The 27,207-nt window shown below is 40.0% G+C and overlaps 1 long non-coding RNA gene across 1 annotated transcript; it reads right to left on the bottom strand.

Annotated features, from left to right (window-relative positions):
• Nucleotides 1–228: 228 nt before the first annotated feature.
• On the bottom strand, nt 229–26,914 carry LOC147443093 (uncharacterized). The gene is made up of 3 exons (XR_015190309.1): nt 26,744–26,914; nt 26,574–26,662; nt 229–1,202 (listed from the first exon to the last, which is right to left on the bottom strand). It is a non-coding gene; the product is annotated as an uncharacterized LOC147443093 (long non-coding RNA).
• Nucleotides 26,915–27,207: the final 293 nt, after the last annotated feature.

Genomic DNA, 27,207 nt, shown 5'->3' on the forward strand with positions numbered 1-27,207 from the left:
AACTTTCTCTGATTACAAGGAGATGAGTCAAAAAATGCTTGACAACGTGAAAGATCTTTTATGAGATCCAAAAATGTCTAAAGGCAAACATTGCAAGCAAGCTGAGTAGAGCTTCAATGTTTATGCCCATCATTGTCTTTGTGAATTTCTTTGCAAATCTTGATGTGAAAGTCTCTAGAACAATGAAGTCGGCTAAGTGCTTAAACAATGAAGATGTGTTAGAATTTGTGGACGAGGGTTGGAGTCAAAAACAGTGAATGGGATCCTTTGCAAAGTGCAATCTGGCTCCATTACCTATAAATACATGATCCATACCCAAAAATTCATTATTTATTTTTTTATAGTCAAAAATAGTGAATGGAGTCCTTTGCAAGTGCAATATGGCTCCATTACCTATAAATACATGATCCATATCCAAAACTTCATTATTATTATTTTTTATAGTCGATGGCATCTTGTTGGGGGGGGATTTGGTTCCTTTAGATCAAAACATGGATGATTTCAATGAGAACCCCATTCAAGATGCTGATGTATGGATGCACAATTAACACTTTGCAACATTGAAGATAAGAACGAAGTGCTCATTGTACCAAGTGAGACAGGACTTACACAATGAGGAGATAGATTTATCTTGGTATTTTTCCTTTCTTGATGGAGGTATGTTGAGAATTTTGAAGGTTTTCTCATCTTGTAGAGGTACTGGTTTGAAGAACTTTTTTGAATCTCTACCTTCATATACTTTAGATAATCATATCCTTGTCCATAAGTGTGACGTATGATAGTGGGCTGCATATATGTATGCATCTTGGAAGAGATCAATTAAAAATTCTTCACAACAGCCTCCTCCATACATGGCAAGGCACCTCTTGTCCATCTCATATCAATCTTAAGATGCTCTGCTATTTGTCTACACACCCTTTGGAAAGGAAGCCTTGAAATTTCAATCGTAAAAGCCTTTTGTGCTCTCCTTATCTCCCTCAAGCATCTCACCTTCTAAGAGAATCTCTTTTTCTTTACAGGCGGGAGTTTCATACCAACTCATGTTGCTTGAAGAACGCAGCTCCCTTATCTCCTTGTGAGATCTCACCTTTTCCTATTGGTGAAAAATAAGCTGGTGTTCCCTTGACATCTCTTGCTTTGACATTTTCTCTAGGAACCTTCCTTGCAGTTTGTTTGGTCCTTGCCACATCTATAGATTAGACCTAAAAGGAGAAAAAATTATGCACATAGAGTCACTATAGGTTTTCTTCAACAAACTATCTTAGACCTATTCATTAACTTCAAATGGACACATTCTAACAATATTGCACCAAAAATAATACTTTGTCCTCTCTATGCAAAAACATTGTAGCCGGACATACATCGGCTACATTATTTTCACATTGAGAGGACACATTCAAGTAAACTTTTAAAGTTATCTCTAATGAATATATAAAGACATAGAGATACATTGATTTTCCTTGGAACACTATGTTAGACCTCTATATTCAGTTAAAAAATACACAATCTAAAAGGTAAAAATTGTGTCCCCTCTATGGGAAAATAGTGTATCCGAACCAATGTTCGGCTACTCTATTTTTGACACTACCAGCAAATGTCAAACAAAAACACTCATGTCATCTCTACATTATAACATTATAGCCAGACCAATGTCCGACTACTCTACCAAAAAAAGTTTAAAAAGAACACTTGTGTTGTGTTAGCGGGTTGCCGCGACGGACATCTATAGAATAGCTATCGGGCACTAACATAATGTCAATACTCAAGGAAGTGACTCGGATAGGGCACGGAGACTCTTTGACATTGTTAATCTTGAGAAGCGAACCTTAACAAGCAAAGACAACAACTCTACAAGCAAAGAAACACTCAATGATCAGGGAAATCTGCATATGTCCTTTCTCACAACTCTAGGTCACCATGGCATTTCAACGCTCGAACGGATTCAAAATGCAACAAAACTTTAGGAGGAGGTTTAGGACACCTAGGGGCACTATCCTACCAAGTATGGTTGCAATCCAACAAGGTACCAAAATCAAGATCCCTCATAAAAAAGGTCCTGAAAATTGCAACAGAGCAGTCCAGAAAGGTCGCCCTATGATCTAGGAACACTCTCCTATGGTCAAAATGATTAAAAACTATTATCTAAGCACTCAAATCTGAAGATTAGGCTCACTAACACATAGGCGCGAACCTCAACAAAACTGACAATGCTTACACTTAATTGAGAGAGCAAGGAAGGAGGAACACAATGCAAGTTTTCGATTTGAAAATGGATTAGCCAATCATTAAAAAAGTTGATTACAATTTGGAGCAACTTAGTAGCTCGAGCGTACGTACAACAGAGCTCTTTCTCCTTCTAAAAATAAGCCTCCTTTTCACATTAGAGTTATTGACCTTTACACCTAGGGCTTTCTAAATGGCTAGTGGCCAATTCACATGGAGACACCATTACAACTCAAGAAATTGACCTGCTACTCTGGAATCAAGATTTACACATAGTATTACTACACTAGCTCGGAGAACTAGTAGAGTACAAATGTGGTGTTCGGCTACGTGTCCGGCCAGATGGGCACCTGTTCGACTGTCTCCTAACATTTCCCCCTTCCTAAATCGTGTCGTCCCTTGATACGACCTTGTGCAGTCTTGTCATAGGGTTGTCTTCAGCTCTGTCTTCAAGGTTGGTCTTCATCTTGGGAAGTGCGTTGTTGTTGATGATGCTCCCCCCTTCCTTGAGTGATGCATAGTTGTCGTGTTTTTGATAAGTGATTTGAGCTTTGATTGTTAAGACATCTTTTCTTCTTGATTGCATTCTCCTCTTTTTTACCAATCTTAGCTGCCGTAAAGATGGATGTTGATGTGTCTGAGCTTGTAGAACTAATTCTCTTTGTGGCGTGGTCCACTGCAATTTGATTTTTCCACAATAGATAGCCAATGTTGAAGCATTGTGTGAGCTGCTTATGGTTGTTGTGGATAACTCGCTTGCTGAATTTTTCATTGCTTGTTGTTGTAGGACATTCTGTGACTTTCCATTGTTTGATGGAGCATTGTTGTCAACCTTGGAGATAAAAGATTCTCTTAATAAGCGTATGGAGACTTGCAATTTTTCCTCCAAGCTGTTGTCAATTGATTTGGGTAGCCATTTCCTTATTGTTGATGTAGAAGGAATATATACAAGAAGATGATGTGATTCTAGGGGTAGGGTCTAAAACCTAGATGACCAAAGGGAAAAACCCGGTGGGAAAAAAATACCTTTGGTATACGCTCTTATTGGAGTTGAGCATTTTGACTTGAAGTACTTGTCATGCAAGGTGAGTACTTTGAAGAAACCAAGGAAGAGTGTCTAATGCAAGTGCCAATTATGGGACACTCTATATGCATACGAGAAATTGGTCGAACAAAAGCATGCAGTACATACACAAGGTTAGTTGATTGGTGCTTCAAGGAAAAAATGTAGCACATGTGACGTCAAAGGATGTCTCAATAGCTTCCACGTTTCCAAGAAGGTTTTTTGATGCAGATGCTTGTCCATCATACATCACTGTGTTGAGTGCGTGAGTGTCTTTTGGACTTCCTCCTACACTTACCACTATACTACAATGACTTAGACTCTTATGCTCACCTATACCAGCATGAGCGACACAACGCAATTATGCTCAACTCTTCTAGCTTGAGCAGTACCTAGAATAGCTAAGACACTTAGACCACAGAGAATATTATATGAAGGTTTGGACTAGTGCCTCACTCATTTAGTGGCTTAGCTGTCCGACTCTGACTTTTATGCCATGTATTTTTAATGGCGACTTGGACTTACCTGTTCAAGGCTAAAAACCCAATTCCATAAGTTTTGGAAATTTAGGCCTCTTCCATTGTGTTGGTCTTTGGATGCCACCATTTTATCGAGTAGATTGGCATATTTTGGCTCCTCTTGAGTAGCTTGTCGAGTGTGACTGATGTAGCCTTTGCTTTATCTCCCATGAGAAGCGGTTGAATTTGTGTGTGGGTTCTTTGTGTTTGAGTTTCCTCGAGTAATTTTGGAACCCATCTTGTTTTTGGTCCTTGTGTGAAGTCTTTGGCATTTTACCTTCTTCTATAATTTGATGGACACAAGGCTTCGATAGACAAAACTGATTGTTTCCATTGTAGAAGCCTTGATTTTGGAGTTGATGACGAGGTATCCATCTAGAGATTGTAGCATCCTTAGTTACAATTGGCTTCTGTTGGATGTTGGTTGTTTTTGCTAGCTTTTGGACGAGCTTGTGCTGCCTGATTTCTCTTGGTTATTCCAGATTGAGCTACAACTTTTGGTTACCATATCTGAGTGTTACCTTCATAAAATCCTTGTGCTTTGAGTAGCTTGATTGGAATCATCCGTTGTTGCATCTATTTGTGATGGGTAGCTTCGTTGAAGTTTGACTTCGACACCCATACTTCTTCTGTTGCCCGCTTGGAAGGTCTTTTTGTCTATCTTTTGTTGTTGTTATTTTGCTTGCTTGAGTTTTTTGTATTTCGTTGAAAGCTTGGCTCGCTCCTTGTAGAACTTCTTTTTTGAGGTGAGTAGATCTAGGCTATTACTTTAGGCTTTTTGGCCCAAACATTAGCGTTTCCTTGGACGTAGCCCTGAGCAATGATTGACTTGTTTGATGCTACCCACCCTTTCACCTTTTTTGTTGATGTAGAACTTGTGTTTCATGTTTCCAAATTGGGTCTTTGACTTTGATGTGCTCTTTGGATACCAATACTTGGTTGACACTCTTCGGCTCCCTCCTAATGCTTTGATGTGATGGAAACATTGGTTGATAGAATTTTTATTTCGGTTTCCATTGCATTGTTGATGGTTTGGCTCTTGATGTAGAGGCTTCACGGGAAGTTTGATGGAAGTTCGTTGAGGGTAAAGTCGTCTTGAAAGTTTGATATACTTCAATGTTTACCTTTGCTTTACCTTTTTTTGCTATGCTTGGTTGCTCCTTTTTTGCCTTGACTTGAGGTGCTTTGGGGCTTTTTATGATGTTGTTGTTGAAGCTTTTGGTTTTTGTTGAAAGAATATGTTGCTCCATCTTTCTGTCAAGATCAGACTCTCTTTGATATGATGGGAGTCAATTATGTGGAAAGTATCCTTATACTTCCCGATACTCAACTTGAGTACAGTTTCTGCCACTCCAAAGCTAGGAATTGTCGTTTTAGAACTTGTGTACACTATCTCCTCTAGCTCAATGATTTGTGGTTTTCCCATCATGATTCATGTTCCATAAGTCATTAGTGTCATGCCAAGGGTAGGACTAGACGGGCACGGCCCGACGGCCCGGGAAATGTGCCAGACACACATGCAGTAAAGGGGTCTATATATGGAAGAGGGCCAAGGGCCTATATATAGGATGGTTGGGAGGTTATTTGCATGTCTGTCTACCCGCCGGCCTCTCATTGGTATCAGAGCTCAGGGGAGATAGGGAGGAGCAAGGAGAATCTTGGAGGCATGACGAGGGGAGATGGGGAGGAGCAGAGAGAGAAGCTTGGAGGTATGGTTCTTTTCTCTCTCTCTCTCTCTCTCTCTCTCTCTCTCTCTCTCTCTCTGTGTGTGTGTGTGTGTGTGTGTGTGTGTGTGTGTGTGTGTGTGTGTGTGTGTGTGTTCATGGAAGCTTGGTATACATATTTTCTCTCGATCTTGTCCCAAGGGGCGCCATGCATTCCATCATGCAAGGCATGCATGAGGCATGCAAGAAAGGTTTGGTCGAGAGGAAAACTCAACAGCGAGGGCAGTGGAAGCGACTGCTTACACAAACCAAGCCGTGGAGAGGAGGACGAAGGTCCGCAGGATACAACCCCAAAGTTGGGAAATGACAGAGGGTCGAATTCTGCAAAATTGGCATCTATGAGCATCGTTGGGGTCGCGCTGCATCTAGGAGAAAATATCGATGCTACGGCATGACCATCATAGCAACAGGTCGCGAGTTACCTCCCTCTTTCCCTCTGCGCAGTTCGTTCTGCCCGCCATGTCCAATTGTGAAGCTTTTTGTTCACACCGGCAAACGTCCAAGGTTTAAATTGATCATTTATTTTAGGCTTGGGGTGCATGCACACCCCGTGAAGCAGAACAGGTTTTCGACCAACAGTTTGCCGATGAAGTCATGCCGGCAGGAGAAGCACATAACAGTTTTTAATTGTTGTGAATGTTTGCATGTCATGTCGGCAGCGGAGTAAAATTCAAGGAAACTCGCACACACAAGCTATGTGGCCGACAAGGTCGTGGAGCTACGAGCAAAGAATTGAAAACAATCAAGTTCTGTTTGAAATCGGCAAACATCCTTAATGCTTCAGAACTTCGGTAGACACCAATTTTCATGAAGAAGCACAAAACCAAAGCAGGTTTTGATTATGGGAAAGGTAACCATTATGAGAATGAGGTAAATTATTTCATTTTCTTTTTCTTGGTTCCTCAATCACAGATACTACATGTAGGCAAGGTTGCATGGCAACCAAGGCAAGCCAGGCAGGGCCTGTGACATATACGATTGAGGTATTCGGCAAGGCCGACCAGTAATTACTATTGCAAGAAACTGTTTGGCATGGCCGGCTTGATGATTGGCAAGGCCAATCATTAAGCCGATTCTCAGAAGCTAGAAATCAGCAATGAAACATTCTACGGATTTCTGAAAGATAGTACGACTATTTTTCTCCAATCTTCAAAGTTTATTTATTTTTGGTTGGGACAAAGGAGCAAGGCTCGTCCGCAGCTGCTCATGGCCACAGTTTTCAATTTGCTTTCGAATCGGGCAAGGCCCTTGGCAGCAAGAACCACATTATCTATTGCACAAAGCAACAGTGTATGGAAAATCATCTCTCAGTTTCCTTTTTGCTTGCAACTCATTCGATTTTTGGTTCTTACGACAGCAAGATTCGTCGGCAGGTGTACTTAATAAGCTACGCAGTTGATTTTTATTTATTGAGCATGTGCTTGATAACTATGGTATGTCAATGACCGTCTATGATTGATTAAGGATATCATTCATAGATTCCAGTAGGTACACAATGAACGCTCGACAGGGTCGATTTTCTTTTGCTATGACATCTGTTTGTTAGCATAAATATCCTTTTGCTATGAGCTCTCAAGAACTCCCTAAGTGGTTAAGGGAAGAAAGGCTTCCAATTCGGCATCTTACATTGAGATTTCCCCGTCTGGATTATGCTATGAGCATAACAACTTGGAGAGATTTATCAATTTGCCTGCATGTTATTTCATCACGTGTTATTTCATCACGTGCAAAGCCGGAGTATATGATACACCTGATAACTGGATACAGCAATGACCAGGTTAGACAATTTTTAAGTTTATTAGTTTTTTTTTCCATGTTTACACTTTTACTTGGAAACGATTGTTTTTGTGCAAAGAAAAGTGCTTTGGCAGTTTTACACAAAGCAAGGCTTCTCTCTTGTGCCAAGATATTTCCCATTGACTTGGTATTAAGGGCATTGGCACGCAAGTTTGGGGAGCTAGTACGATCAGAAATTTGCTCCCATTTTAGGTGTGGCAACATCACGTTATGATGTATCACTACCAATGCAGACTGTGCAAGGCACTTAAGGTTTTGGATCTCACGCTTGAGGCCGTCATAGTAGCCAAGGGCTCACAACCTTGCATGCAAGGCATGTTAGCGAGGTGGACTGACCTCCACCACATCATGGATTACGCTTCCGCTATAACACCAGACACTCTGTCAAGGACAAGATATGTTATGGATTGTTTAACATGATTTTTGGTTGCTGACAACGCACAACACCACTAAAAAGAACCTAAATCTCGGACTTAATTCGTAGGCAAAGTGCCATATCTAAGTCCTCATCGTACAATCACGCCCCCTACAAGGTCAATGGGTCAAGCTGTGACTCGTGTTTTATGTTACCTCTCTCGATGAGAGCGTCATACAGGCAGATTGATGCATGCTTACAGGCTAAGCTGCACGTTTGGCATAAGATGCACAAGAGCATAGGAACAAAGTATACACGTCATAGTAGTTTAAGGAAACTTCCTCAGCCCAGCAAGCTCTCTCTTTATTTCTATCTTTTCTTCTCTCTCTTTAAGGGAATAATGAAAATCTTCTAAGAAGCTTTTGATACGTGTTTTTCTCGTGAGTCAACCTGAGCCAAGGTGCTCTAACTCTCAGCTAGCACGTGGCTAAGATGCTACTCAAATTAGTCTTCATCGGTTCGTCCATTGAACACTAATTTGCACAAGGGCTATGAGCCACACAGGCTAAGAGCCATTGTCAGGCCAAGGGTAAGACCCAACTATTGGCATTCCTTGGGTGATTGTTTTCAAGAGTGAACAGATCTACCCATGGAAGTACATCGACATTAAGGGACAAGCAATGGTCTTGTCATTTAGGATGTTTACAGTGTCATTTTTGCACTACATGTTTTCAGTGCGACACTCAAGTTGAGTTTTTGATAAATCTTCAACTCACAGCACCTGATCTCTACAAGGAAGTATAGATGCAGCAATCAGTTGAGACGGCATGGCTGTCCACAAGAGCTAGGCAGTTCACTTGTGTGGATTTCTTGCTCTCTCTATAGCACTACGGAGTGTCTATGGACATATTGTTTGGGGTACGACCCGGGGGGTGACTGCTAAATCACCCCATAGGCATTGAGGATCACAGTTTGATCTCTCCCAGTTAAACTTTCAAGGAAAGAATTCCGCAATCTACCACACGGTAGCAGACGAATTCAACTTTTCGAGTTGATTCCAATCATTATGTACACGGTTAACTATGTTGGTTACTGTTGCCTGCTAGTTGAGCAGTTTCTATAGAGGGTCTTACCAAGGGGTTTGACTACGTAGATGTTAACCAAAGGGGTTGGATTGCACAGGCAACACCCACGGTTTCCAATGCAAGTCGTATAAATATGCTTGAATATTTCAAAGCCATGCCAAGGGCATGTTGGAACAGAGTATTTTGGACCGTAGCATCCACTATACCTTATGCTGTTACGAACCTAGTTTTAGGGTTCGATTTGGCACATGTTGTCACATGGGATACAACATGGTCTAGGAACTCAAGGAGTTCAGTTGAGCCAGTGTGGAGCATGATAATGAGGGTCCCTCTCACTCTTGTCGCGGAGTGTTTGCAGTTACCTCCACACACAAGTACCAGCTCGTACTTGATGGATGTCTCTTTTCTTGATATCCTTGTTTGAGACATATTCCACATGTGGAGAATATGAGTCTCTTGGACTGACACTGGCGCCAACTTTTTACCAATGTGTCGCGACGAAGTCCCTAGGTGCTAGTCGCATCCATTGGTTCGACCATTTTAAGCACACAGTATCAGGAGCAATTTCAGTGGCCAGAAATTGTTGGGTACTAAGTACAAACTTGTTACGATTACAAATGCTGTGAAACCCCCTTAAGGGAGGGTATTTTCTACGTGTAGCTAAGTATGCTATGTACATGAGAATGTCTCATGGTTGGTACCTAGGTGTGACTAGGTTGTCACATTCTATTATGGTCCAACTTTTGTTGCAAAATATGCTATATTCATGAGAATGTCTCATGGTTGGTACCTAGGTGTGATCGGGTTGTCACATTCTATTATGGTCCAAATTTGTTGCAAGACTTTCATGTACGTACCGTGGAAAGTCTCGTCATGGAGTTGCGGTTCGGATATGTTTGTGTTAAATGCATGCACACTAGGTGTTATGGGCCCTAGTGTTTACCACAAATTTATTCAGAGCGGAATGCAAATTCATAGACATTATTGTTTCTGCAATTTTTTGCAAGTGCTGCCCGTGCAATCTCTCTTGCAAATTTAGTATGAGTTTACACCCTGCCATACAAGGTGATGGTTGAGTATGGGTGTTCGTGATTGGCTGCTTGAAACTCCAATCTGATTTCAACCTAGTTGGTTGTCTCCATTCCATACTGAGTATATAGTTGGATCCTCAATGATCGAGTCATAGTTTGTCGTCAATCGTGGGCGACTGTCTGTAAGTGGTTGGGGGAAAGCATCTCACTCTTACTATTGCTATTCATCCCGCGTAGGATGGGCAGCTTACAAGCGTTCTATTTGGTACTAAAGGATATGCAAAGTGCATACGTTAGTAAAGCACACTAAAGGATACATGCAAAGTGCATACGTTAGTGAAGCACACTAAAGGATATGCAAAGTGCATACGTTAGTAAAGCACGCTAAAGGATATGCTAAGTGCATAAGTTAGCAAGAAGTGAAACAACTAGATCTGTTACCTTTCTGGTTTGGAGTTTGCTTCATATGATGAAAGGCATGTTACTGCTAGTTCTAGTCTCTACCTGTTATTCTCAAGTTATTAACCTTAATCATCAGTTTGGATGAGGTTGACTATTGGCAAGAAACCATCGCAAGTCAAGGACTTGGTTGCTACTGATGAGTAGGTCAACATAGTACTTTCATGGAAAGATGAGCCGAGGTTATATTGCACATTCCAGTACTTTCAGAAAGTCTGAACCCTGGGTATGCATTTAAACACCTCTTAGTTGTGATAACTCATTTAGCATTCTCAAGTGAGTTCTAAATGGAGCCTTCACGCTCTTTTGATTATGATTCGGTTAACCAAGATGGTTGCACAGGGACAACAATGTAGAAAATCAAGATGTTACTCTTGATTTCATTGAACCTCTCAATGAATCGGGTTCTGATTCAACAAACCGTTGGATCCATGAGGGATGCCACGGTGGAAAACATTAGTGTTCTTATGAAGATACCACCACTTGTGTTTTCGAGAATGAAAACGCTTCTCCAAGGGGGGAGTAATGTCATGCCAAGGGTAGGACTAGACGGGCACGGCCCGACGGCCCGGGCAATGTGCCAGACACACATGCAGTAAAGGGGTCTATATACGGAAGAGGGCCAGGGGCCTATATATAGGATGGTTGGGAGGTTATTTTCATGTCTGTCTACCCGCCGGCCTCTCAATTAGATTCTTTCTCGCTTCTGGATCTATCACAGCTAAACATGTGATTTTGAGTCCTGTTTCTCCACATATTCTGAATTTTGTCATAGGAGAAAGTCGATCTTCTTCCTTATCCCTGTTCTTGTTTTGATCTTGTGTTTGTTGAACATTTGACGTTAAACTTGGAAACTTTGCTCCTTCATCTGCTTTCATTTGCACTTTTTCTGTAGTTGGATTCTTTGAAAATGATTTTGTCAATTCTTCGGTATCTTAATGATGACATATTCTCGTGGTTGTTATGTTTCCTTCGTTTTTACTTTTGCCTCGTGCTCCAAGACGTATCCATCTGTCTCACTGTTTTTGTTTTCACACTCAAAAACTTCATTAGCTTCCTTCAACACCTTTATTGTAAATAAGGGAGTTATGTCAAAGCCATCTTCATCACAAGATTTGGTGTTGGTCACCTCATTTATGCAAACATCAAGAGTCACCTGTATTTGATCCCATCCAAACGGTTCAAATAACTCCTCTGGGAATGGCTCCTTAATGTAAGCTTCATCTTCTACAGAACGCTCTAGGATGCAATCGTCCTTTCTAAGACTTTCACACTCCGAAGCTCCATACTTCCAAATATGTGCTTTGTGTTGTAGCCAAGCAGGTACCTCATTTTTCTCTTCAATTGTGGAGTGTAATTCTTCCCCCATGGTTCTCTCTATATTTCTACAACTATGATCTTTTAGACTAATTTTTGTAGTAACCTCTTTGTGTCTCAAGTAGATATAGTCATAGCCTCAGTCTTGTACCATTTTGAGCTGACACATGAATGGTCTGCCCAGTATGATATCAAAGTTTCTACTCTTATCCAAATTCATTATGGCAAAGGTATACTCTATTCCACACGAGGATACAATGCTTTGTTCTAATATTCCTATCAGTCTCTCCACGTATCCATCTACTAATTGCAGTTTCATTCGAGTTTTTGTAAGAGCAGGCTTTCCCCATTTTTTCCATATTTCTTTGGTTGCAATAGCAATTCCTACTCCACTATCTAATATAGAAACCGTATTTACTCCTTTGTACTCAAGTGGTAAGGTGGTGTTTTCTTCTTCTCCTTCACAGTTCGCAAGTTGGTCATGTGAAGGGATTTTCAACCACATGTTTTCCAAGTTTTTGCCTATTTGGCCCCATAGATGCGGTCTAATTTCTAGTAGCTCTGAGAGATAAAGTGTGCATTGTATAGGAGAAGACATCAATTCATGCAAGCTCTTGGTATCCATCATTTTTGGTCTTGCTTTCCATTGAGAAGGTAACATTTTAACCTCTGATTTTTTTTTTTGAGTTCTCCTATGAAAGATGGCAAAGTCTATAGAGAGTGTGGTTTTCTCTCTTCAGATGCTACAGACCCAACATCCACATATAAAGACCTTCTATCCCCTGGGAAAAATTCATGATCCATGCTTATCTCAGGGATAGGTGCTGACTGTAAAGTAGCACTATCATCTTTTTGGTTTCTAATCAATTCCCATAAGGATTGTGTCCATGGTTCTTCTAAATCTAGAATAGACATTACTGCTTTTGTGATCCCACCCCATCTGTTGTATTGGCTACTTTCCTTGTATCTAAAGGTGCCTCAACTCCTGGATCTTCCTGGTCTTTGTTTACAATACCATGGCTTTCCAATTCTTGAATTTTTCCACGGATTAGCACCTCCATTTTTGGAGCATCTGAAATATGTGGTTCCATAAGAGCTTGGGCCACTTGGATGAGCTCCTTGCACATTGGAAACCTCTTTTTTTCATACCTTGGATGAGGATATATTAGCCATCTATCCTCTTGGGTTTGATTGGGTTTTAGCCTAGCTTCATAGGGCTTCAAAATTGCATCTAAAGGTTCAAATACTTTGTCCACCAAGACTGAACCTCTCGAGTTAGTCTTTGACTCTTTAGGCCCCTTTGCATTTTTCTTCATTTCTTGCTCGTGCTTAACCTGTTCTTTGGTTTGGAGTAGTTCAATTTCCAAAATAGCTTTCTCATGTAGCCTCTTTTCTTTCATTTTGTCTCGTTTGGCTTTCCATGATTTCTTGTAGTTCTCAACGATAAGTTTTCAATTTCTGTTTGGGGTGGCAATAAGGGTTCCTCAACAACTGAATTTCTAGCAGCTTCTTGAGCTTGAGCTCGAGTCATCACCTTTACAGGAATTATGGGTTCTACCTTAGATCCGCTTGAAGAAGACATCACTTCTACAACATTCATTGTTGCTTTCCCTTTGTAGTTTGGATTCTTAGCAAAGTGTTGGTGTAGATGGTCTCTTCCACAACGTTCATAGACTACAAATAATTCTATTCGTGGACCCTTGTTTGGACAACCTCGTGCCCAATGGTCATCTCCACACTCATAGCATGGACCTTCTTGTTTCATAGCTAGTGATCCAACCAATGGTTGTTCTTGCCTTGTGAGGATGTTCTTTGAACCATACTAGTGATTGGCTATGACATGAGCATATTTGTATCCATGGAGTACTGATTTCTTGTAGGTTGTGGCCCATGTGTTGGCTGAGTGCAATTTAGTACAACTCTACCATCATTCAGAAGAGGTGGTTGTTGCCCTAGAATTTGTTGTGGTTTTGGTTGAGTATTACACCATGGACTGAGATGATCCCATCCACAAGTATTACATATTCTCAATTGAGGTTGTCGTACATTGAGATTTTGTTTGTAGCCTTGTTTTATTCTTCTAATCACCCCTTCAACCACTTGATCAATGATTTTTCCCAAGGATTTTGAACATCTTTTTTTTGTTGATTCGCTCTTCGAAGATGAGGCACTACTAGTCGCGTTGTCTGTATCTTCAGTCACCACTCCATAAGCCTTACAATTGTCAACTAGATATAGAGCATCCTTTTAGATGTAGGTCATTTTTGAGAGTTTCATTCCTCAAGACCTCTATGAGGACAATTGATAATCTCTCATCTTGCGGTAACTCTCTCACAATACATCTCTCTATGTATCATTTGAAGCGAAGTAGAGCTTCCTTTACTCTCTTGTTCTTTCTCTATTTGAAAGCATAGATCTATGACACCATGTTGTGTTTGATCCACCTTTTCAAGAACTCCTCAACAAATTCTTGTAAGAGTTGTGCTATGTTGGGAAAAACATCTCTGCTTAGTGATTGGAACCAACTCAAAGCCGCTCCTTCCAATGTCAATCCAAATCCCTCATACAGAGTATGGAAATCCACAACCTGTTCATCTCTCAAAACTTGTTTGAAGAGTAAGACATGAGAATATGGATCCTCCGACCCATCGTATTTTGTTTTGACACATTAAGCCACTTGATATATTCTTAATCTCTATGGTACAGCCACCAATGTAAACAATTTGTGGTCTCTTGGAAAGACGTCTCTTGTCCTCTCCTCTAGTCTTCGAGAAACTCCCAGTGTAATCCTCTCTAAAGTGTACTCTGGCATCTTTTTTGGCTAAAAGTAGGTCGACATTGGAGGACCCTTGTACGTATATCTCTGTAGGTCAATTGATTGATAAGTTTGTACTCTCTTCCATACTTATATGCCATCAAAACTTGCACTCCGTGGGCATCTGTATATGTGAATGCATAGAGGTTTTTATACTCCCTAGCATAGGGCCCTACACACTTGTAGAAGATATATGGATCCCCGTTTGTGAATCTGTATAAGCCCTCATAAGTTTAATCCATAAGAACTCTCATGGATTCATTGGTTCTAATGAATCTCACGTTTGGTTTGTTGATCAGAGGATGCCTATCCTCTAGGTATTCTCCCAATCCCCCTGTTGTCGGCATTGCAATGTTCTTCATGTCTTTGAGTGGAGTAGAGAACCCTGGTGGTGAATTATTTTTCATGGTCAAGGCTCACTCAAAACTCTCAAGGTAGCCCTTAACAACCCCACCTTGTCTTAGTGCAACTTATCCCTTGTTGCCCCTGGTTACGTCTCTCAGAAGTTAGGTCTTTGAGGCTTTTTTGGTCTTTGGAAATTGGTCTTGGGATACCCTAAAATTTTGGATTTAAAAAACCTGGAAAAATTCAGCTCTAAAACCAAAAATTTAGCTCTAGTTGTGTCCTATTGTCCGCAAGCTTTCTTCCATGCTATACCTGACTCAATTTGAAGTTGTCTAGTAGAAGTTACAACAATTTTGGTGAACTGCACTTGAAATAGCAGTCAAGACAGTTCCAGGACCAGAACACATGAACTTTGTCTTGTATCTTGGTCTCGAGAAGGCATTTTTAGCTCAAACTTGAGATTTGAGATGTAGTTAAGTATGTCGACAAGATCACCAACTCAGATACCCCCACTATGCTGAGGTATATGAATCACGATCCATATTCCTCTGTCAAATTTTTTTCCTCCAAATTTTTTAAATTTTGATTGTATGTAGACAAGGTCATGTGCATGCTCTGTACCAATTTTCATCAAATTTTGAATTGGTTTCATACGTTAAATAGCCAACACTAGGTCTACACTGCGGTTTTTAGTCTGTCACCTGTTTTGCTCCCTTTTGACCCAAATTTACTTTTTTTTTTTCAAAATTGGAGTTGGGGATGTGTTTCCTTGTGTATGCACTAATGATCTGGAAAGTTTCAGTTCAAGTTTTCACTATGAGTACATGGATTGAGATCCATGTTTGGAGCCCAAATTAACTCTTTTTGGTACCATCAAAATCAACATGATTAGTAGATCCTATGGTATCAATTTTTTTTAAAATGGACCTCTAGATTGAAAATTAGGTCAATTCTGGCACGTGCTCAGAGTACTTGGCAGTTTTGGGCTTATGGTCTGGTTTTTTATATCCAAATTCAGTTTTGAGAAGACCACTAGATTTCTTGTGATGTCCTCTAGCTATGGTGTAAATATGGTATCAGTCTGTGACAACAAAACATGGATCGTGATCCATGTACCTATGTGTCAGATTGCACTAGAACTTGGCACACATCTTTCCCTTGGTCTCCTGATCCCTGTTGTATGATTTTTGTAATATTTGGACTTGTTTAGGTCAGATAAAAGTCAATCCCCGGGTCTATTTTAGGGTTTTCACCTTGAACTATTTTTGGCACTTTTGATGAGTTTTTTGGACTTTTTTGACAAAACTTCTTTGGAGACTTTTGTTCACAATTATCTCTGCTACAGGTTGGAAACGTTTCTGTCCAAAATTTCCTCAGGGGTACATGGATCGTGATCCATGTTCCACTACTTTTGTATCTAAATTTTTGGTGTGCTGATAGCTTGTGATGTTTGTAGCTTGCTCCACAAATCTTTTTGAATTTGAATCAGTTTTGCACAACCAAAATTGACTTCCACAGTCTAATGTGGCAATTTTGACAATGTTCTTTTTTTGGCTCTTTTGACCACTTTTTGCAACTTTTTTGCATATGGTTCTTTTGGGAAAGTTGTTCCAAATGGTACCAGCTATCTACTGCTCAAATCTCAGCCAAAAGAAATTCAAATTTTTTTCATGAGGTACATGGATCGCGATCCATGTTTGACTTCATTTTGACATGAAACTTGGTCAACTTGTAGTCCATGTTGTGGTGACACTCTTTCCCAAATCTTTTTGAATTTGGACAATTTTTTCCTAGTCAAAAGTGAGTTTTTTTGTTTGCCGTGCGATTTTTGACTAGTTTCTGTATTTGGCTATTTTGACCAACTTTTTTCACCTTTTTGACATTGTGCCTTTTGGGAAAGTTGTTCCAAATGGTACCCCCTATCTATTGGTCTAGTTCTTGTGTAGAACTTCAAAAAAGGTACATGGATTGCGATCCATATTTTGAAGCTAAATTGACTTTTCTCGATACCATTAGGATCAACATGTTTACTAGATGCTATGGTATCAAGAGTTTTGGATTTGGACTAGTTTTTGTCATTCAAAAGCAAGTTCTTCTGTCTGTCCTGCGGTTTTTGGCTATCTGGAAAAATTTTGGTGTTTTAATTAATTTTTTTCAATTTTTGGCTATGATCCCTTTTGGCAAAGTTGCTCCACTAGTTATCAGGGATGTACTTGTCAAATATCAGCCCAAATGTCAAAAGGCACATGGATCGCAATCCATGTTTGGCAGCATTTTTTCATGAATTTTGTTCTGCAGGTTTTCTATCCCCTGTAGAAGCCAAATCTCACTCGTTTTTAAATTTGGATCCCAAAAAGTTGTAAAACCCCAACTTGTTTTGTTGTTTTTTCCCTAACAATCAATTCTGATGTGATTTTTGCCTTTTTCTTTCAATAAAACTTGATCAAAGCAATATCCCACTAATGCTCAATGTCATTGATCATTTTTCACCAAAAATGGTCTCTGGGGTACATGGATCGCGATCCATGTTCCTCACAAAATCTGGCCAAACTTTCCACATTGCTTCTAGAGAGTCTACTAATGCCCTTGATCCACAAGTTCTTGAATTTGGATCACTTTTAAGGTCTGTACCATCAAATTTTTAGAGTTTCAGAGTTATGGTCATTTTTGCCAAAATATGGTTTTTACCTTTTTTCCCCTCAATCTTTTAGCCCAAATTTGATGGTGGTGGTTTCTAATTACCCTACTCCTAAGTAGTGAAATGAAACATGAAATAAAAACAAACAAAACGGTACAAAATAAAGTCAAAATGGAAAACGGAACAACTTTCTGAAAGCAATGAGAAAATTGAAGAATGAAATGCTTTTGGCTATCTCACTCACAACCCTCTTTACCTATCAAGAATAGATCTAGCAAGTCCTCGACTTCTAAACTCTACCAAGCACTAAACCCCGTGTCTAGCTGCTTCACTGCTAAAGTGTAAATGGAATGGAGAGAAAAATCTTCAAAAAAGAATGCTCTAAATATGCACTAGGTCACTCACCATCTAAGGATCATATCCCAAGCAGCGGTGCCAATGTAAGCGGGTCACCGCGACGGATGTCTATAGCATAGCTATCGGGCACTACCTTAATGTCAATACTCATGGAAGTGACTCGGATGGGGCACATAGACTCTTTGAGATCGTCGATCTCAAAAAGTGAACCTTAACAAGCAAAAACAACAACACTACAAGCAAACCAATACTCAATGATCAGGGAAATCTGCCTATGTCCTTTCTCACAACTCTAGGTCATCACGCCATTTTGGCACTCGAATGGACTCAAAATCCAACGAAACTTTAGGAGGAGGTCTAGGACACCTAGGGACACTATCCTACCAAGTCTGGTTGCAATCCAACAAGGTACCAAAATCATGATCCCTCATGAAAAAGATCCTAAGAACTGCAACAGATCAGTCCAGAAAGGTCACCCTATGGTCTAGGAACACTCTCCTATGGTCAAAATGACTAAAAACAATGTGCACTCAAATTTGAAGATTAGGCTCACTAACACGTAGTCATGAACCTCAACAAAACTGACAATGCTTATGCTTAATTAAAAGAGCAAGGAAGGAGGAACACAATGCAAGTTTCGGATTTGAAAATGGATTACCCAATCATTAGAAAAGTTGATTACAAGTTGGAGCAGCTTAGTAACTCGAGCGTATGTACAGCAGAGCTGTTTTCCCTTCTACACATAAGCTTCCTTTTCACATTAAAGTTATTGATCTTTATACCTATGGATTTCTAAATGGACAGTGGCCAGTTCACATGGACCTTTACAAATACCATGACAGCATTACAACTCGGGAAATTGACCTGCTACTCTGGAATCAAGATTTACTCAGAGAATTACTACACTAGCTCGAAGAACTAATAGAGTACAAATGTGGTGTCCGGCCATGTGGAAGCCCATTCGATCTGTCTCCTAACATGTTGTCTCTACACAAAATTAGTGTAGTTGGACATACGTCCGCCTACAATATTTTTGCATAAGGAAGACACATCTTTAAGAAAATAACAAAGTAGCTTTTATGTCGTCCCTATGTAAAACAAGTATAGTCAGACATGTGTTCGACTACACTCTTTTTCCAAAGCGAGAACACAATGTGAGCTCACCAACATCTGTACAAAAAGCATTAATATGACAATGGATTACCTTGTAATGAGAATCCAACTATTTGAATTGAAGAAACAAGGACAAATTTGAAGAAAACGTGAAGGTTCAGTTGAAATCCAGTATATGAAGCAAGAGAAGAAGGGCCGATGTAAGTCGACCTTGAATTGACTTTGTGGATCAATATGGAGTCTCGAATGGAGAGAATAGAAAAATATTTGCAAAAAATCTTGTTTGAGTGTGAGTGCCTCTATATATAGAAGTGCGCAATTACCAAGGTAAAATTTAAACTAACACAATTTGCGATGCATGGATTTGATCGTTATGCATGGATTTGACCGTTATGCATGGATTTGACCATTGGGCACATGTACTAAGGTACATGATTGGCATGATGAAATTCTATTTATAGCTCTCCAAGGGGCTATGTATAAAATTTTAAGATCAATCCGTTGTATTTTGTGAAAGTCTTTTGTACAGGTTCTAAAACTACAAACCTCAAAATGTTCCTAAGAAAACATAAAGGTAAGTATTTTCATTTGGATATTTTTTTGTAACGTTCCTTTTTGTGTTTATGCGCCTCTATGCAAAAATAGAACACATGGATAGCCGTCCAATTGCTCTATTTTTGCATAGTGAAGACACAAAGTATTGTATCTCCCATATGCAAAAGAACAACAACCTAACACCCATCCAAGTACTCTATTTGCGCAAAGTGAAGACACAATGTGACGCTGTCAAGCATTTTTTGAATGAGCATAAAGTCATTAGATCATGCCAAAAAGCTTGCCCATTAGCCTCATGTATATATGTGTACATAGCCCTACAAGTCTTGGAAGTGACCATGTAAAAATTCATGTACAAAGGTGTGATTTTGCCAGGCTTGGATATTGATGTTTTAGGTTGTTCCAATCCCCAAGACATGGTTTCTAATAAATACTTTTAGCCGTGCTTTATAGCCCGGGAATTGGACTTGCACATCATAAGTTATGAACATCCGAAGTGGACTTAGAAAGTGATTGCAGGTGCATGTGACAAAGGAAACTGGGCCAACTTATTGGAATTGGAAATACTGAGATTTAAGATTTCTAGAAGTGGCTGAGATGATGGGCTCCAAGCCGTTATTGGGCGCATTTTTGACACCCCATTTTTGGTAAATTTGTACATACGAACATGACGCCTGATGTCAAAAGGGTATGTGGGCTTTCTTTTTGTGTGGTTTTTAGCTTTCTTTAGCAAGAACATGTACATACACTGCAAGTCGTTAGTCTAGTGACAGTTGTCATGCTACTGTAAGTGCCCATGAGTGATTTTTTTAAAGTGATCCTTGTATATAACTTAAACTCATGTACAAACTTTAAAAAGTTCAGCCAAACATCATAAATTTTTAGGTTTTAGCTCGTTGTGTCTTCTGGGTGCTTTTGGATGCAGATTTTTGCCCCGAGTAGCCTTCTCTACGTGTAGTCGTGTTGGGACAGCTTTGTGTTCGCGTCAATTTTGCTCATGGCGGCGTATGGAATCAATTTTGGTCATCTTAAGCTTTCTCGCCAGTCATTTTTCAATCTTTTTTCCAAGCTTTAAAGTGACCCAATTGGAGTTTTTCTCTTCAGGTTATGACTAGTTCTCCGCAGGGTTACGACTATGGCAGCTTGGTGAAAAATTGCATGTGGGCAGATTCGGAGGGCTTGTTTCTATGAATTGTGAGATTGAGGTTTAAGTTGTGGGTTTGTGGTGTTCATTTGGGAAAGGGGAAGCTCTTGTCTTCATATGCATTAGTCGGCGTGCGTTGTAAATCCGTGCTTTGACAGGGTTTTGCTCCTATGCTCTATGGTCCTTTGGGTGGGCATGTGCTCGTAAATTCCCAAGGGAGCATAGGCCTTTTGGTCGGGGGTTATGAAGATTTGTTTTGGTATAGTTTTTGGTTCTAAGGATGAAGTTTGAACGCTCTTGGGCTATCAAGCTATAGAGGATTCCCAGTTTTCCTTTTGCCCAACAGTGTTTTGGTGCCCACCACCGAGGATCTTCTTCAAGTGACCTTCAATTGACAGCTTTGATGGCTATGGTGACAGAGTTTCCAAATTTCTATGGTCATGTAGGTGAGGATGCTGATGCATTCATTGAAAATATGGAGTTTGCGTGTTTGATTTCCAATAAGGAAGATCCAATGATTATGCTCAAGATTTTGTTCTTTTGCTTGAAATAAGATGCAAGGATATGGTATGATGAGTATGAGTCTTGGTGGAAATCATCTCAACCTCCATTGGTGATGACTTATGATGCATTAAAGAAGGTTTTTCTTGAGAAGTTCAAGAAGGTAGAGGACCCAACGAATGTATGGCACTCCATTGAAAGACTTGTGCAATGTGATGGTCAAAGTGTAAATGCCTTTTTCAAGGAGTTCAATGCCTTGTGGAGAAGATGGTGTGTTTCTTTGGGAAGTGATGCTCCTCCTCTTATGCTTAAAAAGTGTATGTTTATGAAAATTTTGAGGGCTGATTTGAAGGTAAAGGTTGAGCTTAAAATTCCACTTACATTTGATGATGCAGTAAAGGTTGCAAAGCATAAGGAATGGAAGCTAGAGAGAGTGAAGCAGCTTGGATTGCAAGAAGATGTGAAGCCAAATGTATCTTATGTTTTAGACATAAATATGGACAATGTATGCAATGAAGACTTCCATGTTTCTCATTCTCTTGAGCATGTGAAAGAAGAATGTCATCTGCATAATGAGATTAAGAAGAATGCTCAATGTATGCCATCTTTGTTGTTTAAGAGATTTGATGTCAACCTTCATGTCAAAGATGATGATTCTAGTAGGGTGGATGTAGGCAAGAAGGCTACCATGGTCATGAATGAGTCTCAAATCCAAGGAGATGATCATTTTGAATGTCCAAGTCACATGGCTAATGCTTCTCATATATGGTACAATGAGGATGAGTATGCTTCTGATACGAATGTTGTTGCTATGAGTTCTTCTCTTGTAGATGAGGTAGTCAAAGATCACAGGATAGAGGTCAAGGAAGATAAAAATGACAAAGAGGGTGATGTGTATGATGAGGTCTCTCGAGTATATGCTTTGGGTGATTGTATGCAAAAGGGTGATGAAGCAACTAAGTATACTACTTGTGTTGTTGATGAGGACCCTATCCATGGTAAACTTCATGGTGTGCATGATGGTGTGGGTGATCCTGCCTTAATTGATGAAGAGAATATTGAGGCTTCAGAAGATATGGAAAAGGATGGAGATTCTCTTGTTATGCCTCATGTGAATATGGTTGATGCTACCTTGTTCAATCCTCTTATTAAGGAGCCTAAGGTATATATGGGACATGGCTTACCTATCAAGAATGATATGGTTGAATTGGATAGAGGCTTGATAAAGAGTGGAGAGAATGAAATGGATATGCATGAGGCTATGCAAATGGCTGAGGTAAAAATTGAAGGTATTTTGGATGATATGTTAAAGGCTTCCTTGCATGCTATAGTAATGAAAGGGTGTATCTATGTGGTATCTATTGAGAATACTTTATGCTTAACGAGGATTTGGATTCTACATATGGTTTATGCTTTGATATTGGGAATGAGAGAATTGATATGGATGGTGTTTATTCATGCATTTTGTGCTTATGTTGCATGGACTTTTGATCCAGGTGGACAACATGTTTATGCTACTGCTGAGCATGAATGCTCTAGCAGACTGGGGGGTTGGCAAACTATGTTGCGCGCATTTTGAGAACCCCATTTTTGGTAAATTTGTACATACGGACACAAAGCTCAATGTCAAAACTGTGTGTGGGATTTCTTTTTGTGGGGTTTTTAGCTTGCTTTAGCAATCACATGTACATGCACTGCAAGTCGCTAGTCTAGTGACAGTTGTCAAGCTGCTGTAAGTGCCCGTGAGTGAGTTTTTTGAAGTGAACCTTGTATATAACTTAAACTCATGTAAAAACTTAAAAACGTTCAGCCAAACATCAGAAATTTGCAGGTTTTGGGTCGTTGTGGCTTCTTGATACTTTTGGATGCAGTTTTTTTCCCCGACTAGCCTTCTCTACGTGTAGTCGTGCTGGAACAGCTTTCTGTTCGCGTCAATTTTTCTCATGGAGGAGTATGGAATCAAATTTGGTCATCTTCATCTTTCTCGCCAGTCATTTTTTAAGCTTTCTCTCAAGCTTTAAATTGCCCAAATGGGAGTTGTGCTCATCAGGTTACGACTAGTTCTATGCAGGGTTATGGCTAGGGCAGCCTAGTGGCAAATTGTGTGCTGACAGAATTGGAGGGCATGTATCTATGAATTGTGGAATTGATGTTGAAGTTATAGGTTTGTGATGTTTGATTGTGGAAGGAGAGGCTCTCGTCTTCATCTGCGTTGGTTGGCATGTGTTGTAAATCCGTGCTTTGACAGGGTTTTGCTCCTATGTGACATAGTCTCTTGGGTGGGCGACGGCTAGTAAATTCCCAAGGGGACTACTCTTGTTGGACTTGTGGTGTTTCAAAGGGATTCTGCAAATCTTTTGGTGTCTTGTAGTTCTCTTTCAATGCTCTTGGGTGACATCGCTATAGAGGTGTTTCAGTTTGCTTGTTTCCCAACAGTGTTTTGCAAACTATGTTCCGTGCATTTTGAGAACCCCGTTTTTGGTAAATTTGTACATATGGACACGAAGCTCTATGTCAAAAGTGTGTGTGGGATTTTTTTTTGTGGGGTTTTTATCTTGCTTTAGCAATCACATGTACATGCACTGCAAGTCGCTAGTCTAGTGACAGCTGCATTTTGAGAACCCCGTTTTTGGTAAATTTGTACATATGGACACGAAGCTCTATGTCAAACGTGTGTGTGGGATTTTTTTTTGTGGGGTTTTTATCTTGCTTTAGCAATCACATGTACATGCACTGCAAGTCGCTAGTCTAGTGACAGCTGTCAAGCTGCTGTAAGTGCCCGTGAGTGAGTTTTTTGAAGTGAGCCTTGTATATAACTTAAACTCATGTACAAACTTAAAAACGTTCAGCCAAACATCAGAAATTTTCAGGTTTGGGGTCGTTGTGGCTTCTTGATGCTTTTGGATGCAGTTTTTTGCCCCGACTAGCGTTCTCTACGTGTAGTCGTGCTGGGACAGCTTTCTGTTCGCGTCAATTTTTCTCATGGAGGAGTATGGAATCAAATTTGTTCATCTTAATCTTTCTCTCCAGTCATTTTTCAAGCTTTCTCTCAAGCTTTAAAGTGCCCCAATGGGAGTTGTGCTCATCAGGTCACAACTAGTTCTCTGCAGGGTTATGGCTATGGCAGCCTAGTGGCAAATTGTGTGCTGGCAAAATTGGAGGGCATGTATCTATGAATTGTGGAATTGATGTTGAAGTTATAGGTTTGTGATGTTTGATTGTGAAAGGAGATGCTCTCGTCTTCATCTGCATTGGTCGGCGTGTGCTATAAATCCGTGCTTTGACAGGGTTTTGCTCCTATGTGACATAGTCTCTTGGGTGGGCGACGGCTAGTAAATTCCCAAGGGGACTACTCTTGTTGGACTTGTGGTGTTTCAAAGGGATTTTGCAAATCTTTTGGTGTCTTGTAGTTCTCTTTCAATGCTCTTGGGTGACATCGCTATAGAGTTGTTTCAGTTTGCTTGTTTCCCAATAGTGTTTTGGTGCCCGCCACCGAGGATCTTCTTCAAGTGACCTTCAATTGACAGCTTTGATATGATGATAGAGTTTCCAAGTTTCTATGGCTATGTAGGTGAGGATGCTAATACATTCATTGAAAAGATGGAGTTTTCTTGTTTGATGGCAAATAAGGAAGATCCAATGAATATGCTCAAGATTTTGTTCTTTTTCTTGAAAGAGGATGCAAGGATGTGGTATGATGAGTATGAGTTTTGGTTGAAATCATCTCAACCTCCATTGGTGATGACTTATGATGCATTAAAGACGCGCATTTTGAGAACCCCGTTTTTGGTAAATTTGTACATACGGACATGACGCCTGATGTCAAAAGGGTGTGTGGGCTTTCTTTTTGTGGGGTTTTTATCTTGCTTTAGCAAGCACATGTACATGCACTGCAAGTCGATAGTCTAGTGACAGTTGTCAGGCTACTGTAAGTGCCCATGAGTGAGTTTTTTGAAGTGATCCCTGTATATAACTTAAACTCATGTACAAACTTAAAAAAGTTCAGCCAAACATCATAAATTTGTAGGTTTTAGTTTGTTGTGTCTCTTGGGGGCTTTTGGATGCAGATTTTTGCCTCGACTAGCCTTCTCTACGTGTAGTAGTGCTGGGATAGCTTTGTGTTCGCGTCAATTTTGCTCATGGTGGCGTACGGAATCAATTTTGGTCATCTTCAGCTTTCTCGCCAGTCATTTTTCAATCTTTTTTCCAAGCTTTAAAGTGACCCAATTGGAGTTGTGCTCTTCAGGTTATGACTAGTTCTCCGCAGGGTTACGACTATGGCAGCTTGGTGAAAAATTGCATGTGGGCAGATTCGGAGGGCTTGTTTCTATGAATTGTGAGATTGAGGTTTAAGTTGTGGGTTTGTGGTGTTCATTTGGGAAAGGGGAAGCTCTTGTCTTCATATGTATTGGTCGGCGTGCGTTGTAAATCCGTGTTTTGACAGGGTTTTGCTCCTATGCTCTATGGTCCTTTGGGTGGGCATGTGCTAGTAAATTCCCAAGGGAGCATAGGCCTTTTGGTCGGGGGTTATGAAGATCTGTTTTGGTATAGTTTTTGGTTCTAAGGATGAAGTTTGAACGCTCTTGGTCTATCAAGCTATAGAGGATTCCCAGTTTTCCTTTTGCCCAACACCGTGTATTACGGTGTGTCATTCCGTGACCAAAGCAACAAGTTATGCTTTTGGGAAGGTTGTCCGAGAAGTTCTTGTGCTTGGGGGAGAATTTGGAAATTAATTGGGCATGAGGGAGTTGGGAGGATTGGGGAGGAAGTTTCCATGTAGCATGGGAATTATCCCACATGGGAAGGGAAAAGGGGAGAAGACTAGCCACACTCTCAAAAAGGGCTCTTCTAAACCCAGTCTTAGAAATGGTCGGTTCTAACTACCAAGAACAAACCAAAACAATGCCTCCACAACTTCATACCAAAGTCAATATCCACAACTCAACATACATGTGATGGTAGTCACTACTAGTATAGCACGATCTACACACAACAGGTGCCAAAAGAGATGCAAGAAAAATGTACTGACCTCTCCTTGCAAGGATCAAAAACCGCTCTCAACATAGCACGAGTCGAACCATAAGTGCTAATCATGCATTAAAGTAGTGCATAAAACTCCCACTACACCATAAATCTATCAACCATAACCAAATTTGTCGATGGCATAAAGAGATAGATACTAGCTACAAATTCCAGCAAAATTTTGACAGCATGATGACATAAAATGACTCACAAAACCAAAAAGACTAGCCATAATGATCAACCATCCAGGAATTCCTCTCGATTGGAATTTCAAACTCAGTGCACAACACTACATGCAAATCTGTGAGAATCAATCGTCCAAAAAATCGATGAGCATAGAAGATCCCATAGTATAATACACACATCAGAGCCAACATGCACTATAAGAGGAGTAGTCTATAACCGCTAGTATTGCCATGGAAAAACAAAGGAAAATGGAGAGAGATAAAATTTCGTATGCGGCAATAACCGCAACTCTGAATGCAGTAGTGGTTTGGAGGCAATAATATACCTATTGATATTACCGCGTCTGTTGCCGTTGCTATTACCGCGCTTATTGCCGCTAATTGGGTGGCCCAAATGAGCACCTTTATTTTTGACCTGCATAAAACAATGAAAAATCAATTGTTTTTTGAAAGAGTATACAAAAAAAACAAAGAATTGAAATTGAATTTACTTTACCTTGACAATTTAATATGCAGAAGATCGGCTATTAAAAAAGTTACAATAAAATGTAACTAGTTGTATATACATTGTGCCACATTGGGACTTTACAAAAGTTTGGACAAATATTTTTCTATCTAATCCTCCTCAATCTCATTGTCGTCCAAAGGCACGTACGTTTGATCACCTTGACTCTACATAAACCCAAACCAAATTAAACAATCATCAACATCTCAAAACAATTAATACAAAATTACTTGTTTAAACTTACCGATTGTAGTGTTCCAATCTCCGCATCAAATTTCTCCACGAGAGAAGTGGTCATTCTCAAATAACCATCACCAAGTATCAAATTCTGTATGTCACTCCCGATACTTGATTATCTCTCTGGTTGGTCAAGTAAGAGTGATATATTCCTAAGTTAGCAATAACAATAACAAATCATCAACTACAATCTTCATAATCATCGATTGATGTTATAA

The sequence above is a fragment of the Adiantum capillus-veneris genome, chromosome 14, assembly GCF_014529385.1.
Source record: "Adiantum capillus-veneris isolate H3 chromosome 14, ASM1452938v2, whole genome shotgun sequence".
NCBI lineage: Eukaryota > Viridiplantae > Streptophyta > Polypodiopsida > Polypodiales > Pteridaceae > Adiantum > Adiantum capillus-veneris.